The sequence below is a fragment of the Chlorocebus sabaeus genome, chromosome 23 (assembly GCF_047675955.1).
Source record: "Chlorocebus sabaeus isolate Y175 chromosome 23, mChlSab1.0.hap1, whole genome shotgun sequence".
NCBI lineage: Eukaryota > Metazoa > Chordata > Mammalia > Primates > Cercopithecidae > Chlorocebus > Chlorocebus sabaeus.
Window position 1 is genome coordinate 47,557,285 of NC_132926.1, and position 6,440 is coordinate 47,563,724.

Genomic DNA, 6,440 nt, shown 5'->3' on the forward strand with positions numbered 1-6,440 from the left:
TCCCAGCTACTCGGGAGGCTGAGGCAGGAGAATGGTGTGAACCCGGGAGGCGGAGCTTGCAGTGAGCCGAGATTGCGCCACTGCGCTCCGGCCTGGGCGACACAGTGAGACCCTGTCTCCAAAAAAAAAAAAAAAAAAAAAAGATAATAAGGGACTACGTTACTGGTTTATGTATTTGCTATACCATACTTTTTATCATTATTTTAGCATGTACTCCTACTTATTAAAAAAGTTAATTGGCCGGGTGCGGAGGCTCATGCCTGTAATCTCAGCACTTCGGGAGGCCGAGGCAGGCAGATCACAAGGTCAGGAGTTCGAGACCAGCTGGACCAACATGGTGAAACCCTGTCTCTACTAAAAATACAAAAATTAGGCGGGCATGGTGGCGCGTGCCTGTAGTCCCAGCTACTCAGGAGGCGGAGGCTGAGGCAGGAGGATCACTTGAACCCAGGAGGCAGAGGTTGCAGTGAGCTTAGATCGCACCATTTCACTTCAGCCTGGGCGATAGAGCAAGAGCGAGACTCTGTCTCAAAAAAAAAAAAAAAAAAGTTAACTGTAAAATGGCCTCAAGCAGATTCTGCAGGAGGGATTCCAGAAGAAGCCATTGTTATCATAGGAAATGAGGCCCTATGTGTGTTATTGCCCCTGAAGGCCTTCCAGTGAGACAAGATGTAGAGGCGGAAGACAATGATAGTGACAATCCTGACCCCGTGTAGGCCTAGGCTAACATGTATTTGTGTTTCAGTTTTTAACAAAAAACAAAATTTTTAAGTAAAATATAAAAAATTTTAAAAATAGAAAAAAGCGTATAGAATAAAGACAGAAAGAAAGAAAATTGTTGGACATGGTGGCTCATGCCTATAATCAAGTGGATCACTTGAGCCCAGCTGTTTGAGACCAGCCTGGGCAACATGGTGAAACCCCATCTCCACAAAAAATACAAAAATTAGCTGGGTGTGGTGGCATGTGCCTGTGGTTCCAGGCACTTGGGAGGCTGAGGTGGGGGGATCGCTGGGAAGTTGAGGCTACAGTGACCTATGAAGTAAGCCGAGATTATGCCACTTTGGGTGACACAGTGAGCCCCTATTTAAAAAAAAGAAGAAAAAAGGAAAAAAAAAAAAAGGAAAGTATTTTTGTACAGCTATACAATGTGTGTTTTAAGTGGTTTTACAAAAGTAAAAAAATTAAAATGCTCACTTCAGCAGCACATATACTAAAATTGGAGCAATACAGAGAAAATTAGCATGGACCCTGTGCTAGGATGATACACAAATTCATGAAGCATTCCATATTTTTCTAAATGCCCATCAATGATAGACCGGATAAAGAAAATGTGGTACATATACGCCATGAAATACTATGCAGCTATAAAAAGGAACAGGATCATGTCCCCTGCAGGTGCATGGATGGAATTGGAAGCCATTATCCTCAGCAAACTAACGCAGGAACAGAAAACCAAACACTGCATGTTCTCCCTTACAAGTGGACGCTGAATGATGAGAACACATGGACATATGGAGTGGGGAACAACACATACTGGGGCCTGTTGGGGGACGGTGGAGGGAGGGAGAGCATCAGGAATAATAGCTAGTGGATACTGGGCTTAATACCTAAGTGATGGGATGATGTGTGCAGGAAACCACTGTGGCATATGTTTACCTATGTAGCAAACCTGCATGTCCTGCACCTATACCCCTGAACTTACAATTAAGTTGAAGAAGGAAAAAGAAAAAGTTGAAACAGAATTTAAAAGATTACAGTAACCTAAAATTAATTTATTATTGAAGAAAGAAAAATATGTTTTTGAGACAGGGTCTCGCTCTGCTGCCTAGGCTGGCACAGTCGTTGCTCACTGCAGCCTCAAACTCCTGGGCTCAGGCTCCCACCTCAGCCTCCCGAGTAGCTGAGCATACTGAGCTATTATTTTTTAATTTTTTGTAGTGACAGGGTCTTGCTATGTTTCCCAGGCAGGTCTTGAACTCCTGGCCTCAAGTGATCCTCCCACCTGGATCTCCCAATGTGCTAGGATTTAGAGATGTGAGTTACTGCGCCCAGCCTGAAAGAAAAATTTATTTTATTTTTCTTTTTTATTGAGTATGTGATTTTTGTTAGTTTTTGATACAGGGTCTCACTTTGTTGCCCAGGCTGGAGTGCAGTGGTGTGATCACAGCTCACTGCAGCCTCAACCTCCCAGGCTCAATCCTCCCACCTCCCAGCGGTCCTCCCACCTCAGCCTCCTGAGTAGCTGGGACTACAGGCACGCACCACGAGGCCTGACTAATTTTGATGTTTTTTTTATAGAGACAGGGTTTTGCTATGTTGCCCACACTGATCTCAAACTCCTGGGGTCAAGCAGTCTTCCTTCCTCGGCCTCCTAAAGTGCTAGGATTACATCAAAAGCCACCACACTTAGACTAAGAAAAAAATTTTAAATAAATTTATTGTAGCCTAAGTGTACAGTTTATAAAATCTATGGTAGTGTACAGCAGTGTCCTAGGCCTTCACACTCACTCACTGCTCACTCACTCACCTGGAGCAACCTGCAGTCCTGCAAGCTCCATTCATGGTGAGTGCCCTGTATCTTTTACACTCTTTTTTTGGAGACAGAGTCTCACTCTGTCACCCAGGCTAGAGTGCAATGGCACCATCTTGGCTCACCACAACCTCTGCCTCCTGGATTCAAGCAATTCTCCTGCCTCAGCCTCCCAAGTTGCTGGGATTACAGGCACCCACCATCATGCCCAGCTAATTTTTGTATTTTTGTAGAGACAGAGCTTCACCATGTTGGCCAGGCTGGTCTTGAACTCCTGACCTTAGGTTATCCGCCCGCCTTGGCCTTCCAAAGTGCTGGGATTACAGGTGTTAGCCACTGTGCCTGGCCTACACTGTATTTTTACAGTACCTTTTCTGTGTTTAGATACACAAATACTTACCATTGTGTTACAATTGCCTACAGTATTCAGTATAGTAACATGCTACACAAGTTTGGAGTGTAGGAGCAATAGGCCCTACATTACAGCCTAGGTGCATAGTAGGCTATACCATTGAGGGTTGTGTGAGTATACTCTATGATGTTCCCACAATGATAAAATCACCCCACAATACGTTTCTCAGAATGTATCCCCATCACTGAGCAATGCAAGGATTGTACGTACAGAAAAGTGCACCAATCATTAGTTAAATACACAGCTCCTGTGATCACACCTGAGTAACCATCACCTGTGTAACCAGAAACAGAATATCAAAGCCCCCTTTGCCCTCTCCAAGTCACTGCCCCCCCCGCAAGATAACCAGTACTGTGGCCTCTAACAGCACAGATTAATTTTGCCTATTTGTGAACTTTATGTCAATGGAATCAGATAGTATATACTATTTTTATGTCTGGCTTCTCTTGCTCAATGAGATTTATCCATGTTGTGGAGCATAAAATACTTTTCTCAGTCTCAGAGCTATATTTTATGACTATACCACAATTTATTCATTCCACTGTTGATAGAAATTTGGGTTGTTTCCAGCTTTGACTATTACAAATTGTGCATGTCTTTTGGGACACATATGTATGCCTTTCTGCTGAGAATATGTATTTAAGAATGGAATTGTTAGGCCATACGGTATGCCTATGTTTAACTTTAGAGGTTACTGCTGAACAGTTTTCAGGTTATTTTACCAGGGGGTTAATTTTTTTTTAACAGCACAGGCTGAAACTTCAGGTGATGTTTTTAGAACTACTTATATTGGTGGTGAAAGGCAACATCTCAACCTATTTCTCAGGCTGCAAATACTTGCCATGCCAACTCTAAAAGAGGTCCAGAAATGCTCCCCATGAAGCCTCTTCTCAGCCCTATTCTTTTTTTTTTTTTAGAGACAGAGTCTCACTCTATTGCCCAAACTGGAGTGCAGTGGCGCAATCTCAGCTCACTGCAACCTCTGCCTCCCAGGTTCAAAGTGATTCTCCTGCCCAAGTCTCCCGAGTAGCTGGGATTACAGGCATGCACCACCACACCTGGCTAATTTTTGTATTTTTTTTTTCCCCCAAGACAGAGTCTCGCTCTGTCGCCCAGGCTGGAGTGCAGTGGCGCGATCTCGGCTCACTGCAAACTCTGCCTCCTGGGTTTACGCCATTCTCCTGCCTGGGACTACAGGCGCCTGCCACCTCACCCAGCTAGTTTTTTTGTATTTTTTAGTAGAGACGGGGTTTCGCCGTGTTAGCCAGGATGGTCTCGATCTCCTGACCTCGTGATCCGCCCATCTCGGCCTCCCAAAGTGCTGGGATTACAGGCTTGAGCCACCGCGCCTGGCCAATGTTTGTATTTTTAGTAGAGATGGGGTTTCACCATGTTGGCTAGGCTGGTCTCTAATTCCTGACCTCAGGTGATCCACCGCCTTGGCCTCCCAAAGTGCTAGGATTACAGGCATGAGCCACCACGCCCAGCCCTTCTGAGCCCTATTCTTAATCTGCTCATCAACTCTGCTGAGCTCTGGCTTATTGAGGATGTGTGGGGCCTGCAGAGCACATGCAATACCGGGTCCTTAGCCTGAGAGGCAACACTGTCCTCAGTGGTGCCTGCGATTTCACAGCCCAAATCAGAACATGGAGTCTGACAACTGAGCAGGATATTTGAAGCTGAGACCATCCTGGGAAGCCAATTTTTCTCTCTCTCTTTTTGTTTTGTTTTGTTTTGTTTTGTTTTTGTTTGTTGAGACAGAGTCTCACTCTATAGCCCAGGCTGGAGTGCAGTGGTGCAATCTCGGCTCACTGCAGCCTCTGCCTCCTGGGCTCAAGTGATCTTCTTGCCTCAGCCTCCCAAATAGTTGGGACTGGTCAAGCTGATCTTGAAGTCATGAACACAAGCCCGCCTCAGCCTCCTAAGGTGCTGGGATTACAGGCATGAGCCACCTCACCTGACCAAAAAGCCTATTTCTCTCTTTTTTTTGTTTTTTGAGACCAAGTCTTGCTCTGGTGCCCAGGCTGGAGTGCAATGGCATGATCTCGGCTCACTGCAACCTCCGCCTCCTGGGTTCAAGCAATTCTGCTGTCTCAGCCTCCTAAGTAGCTGGGATTACAGGCATGTGCCACCACACCTGGCTAATTTTTTTGTAGAGACGGCGTTTCGCCATATTACCCAGGCTGGTCTTGAACTCCTGGACTCAAGCGATCTGCCCACCTCGGCCTCCCAAAGTGCTGGGATTACAGGCATGAGCCACCTCGCCTGGTCAGGAAGACTATTTTTCTAATAATGGAGGAGAACATTGAGGCTCCAATATGATGCTAACATTATCACATGGTGCTGCAAATATAACCAGTGCTTGGGAAAGCATAGGCACAGAGAAAACAACAACAACAACATAACCCAGCGCCCCGTGCCTGAACAGATCTCTCTACTTGTGCCAAATTCATTCCACCTGTGCAACTGACTTAGCTCAGAACTGCTGGGGGATTGGCAGGCTGTTTTCAGAGAGTGCAGGGAAAATCCCCATCTGGTCCCTTTCTGAGATTCTTCTAATTCGTGGGACCTCATGTCAGTCTCCCTGTCCTAGGTCTTCAACCCCTAGAAGGGACGGAGCTGACTGCATCTCTAATAGAAACTCGCCTCTGTATTTTCCTTGGGAAAGAGAGTGGCTCCCTTAAGGTTTGGGTAATTATTTCCATCAGTTTGAAGGGCTGGACATTAAGGGCAAGAATCATGGTTAGTTTGCTATTCACTGGTGTGAGCGATGAAGGTCAACCAGTACCCATGGCCCCCTTGGGTTCTGGATCATTGTTGTGAGGGACTGGTTTCCCTGGAGACTGTCTTTGAGGAGTCCCAGGCCAAGAATGGGTAGGGGCTCTCAGCTTCAGTATCACCATGATGCCAGGAAATAGTTATTTCTTTCTTTTTTGCTGGGCCTATGCTTACCCAGGAAATATTTTGTAATAGACTCAGGTTAGTTTCTTCAGCTCCACGTAGACAACAAATGTACTTGACCAGATATCCCTATCAACCGTTGCCCCAGCCATATGATCAGGCTGTTTCCAGGCTGAACCTCCCCAGACTGGCTTCCATGGGCTTATTCCTGAGCTTTGGTGAGGTTGGGGAATGGTAGCAGAGTTCCTTCATCCAGAGACCTGGTCTCTAGATTGCTGCTGAATAGCCCTGGCCATTGGTCAGTTGACCCTCTGTCTTCTCATTTGTATAGTGGGAGGATAGTGGGGGACTTGTCTTACTGCGGGGCTCTGAAGAACTACTGGACCAGAGAGAAGACCCTCTGGTGATTTCACTGTGGACATTCCCAAAGACTTGGCTCTGGGCTGGTGCTTTGACAGGGTGTGTGGGTGAGAACCAATTAGAACATTTTTAGCTGCAAGTGATATAAAACTTATCCAAATTGGTTTAAGCAAAAGAGACCTATTTATGTGTTTGTTTACATAATGGAATTATTCTGGGGCTTCAGGCATAGTT

At 45.8% G+C, this 6,440-nt stretch overlaps 1 non-coding gene across 1 annotated transcript; it reads left to right on the forward strand.

Moving 5' to 3' along the window:
* The first annotated feature begins 1,189 nt into the window (after nucleotides 1-1,189).
* Nucleotides 1,190-1,296, forward strand: LOC119618449 (U6 spliceosomal RNA). The gene has a single exon (XR_005234746.1). It is a non-coding gene; the product is annotated as a U6 spliceosomal RNA (small nuclear RNA).
* Nucleotides 1,297-6,440: the final 5,144 nt, after the last annotated feature.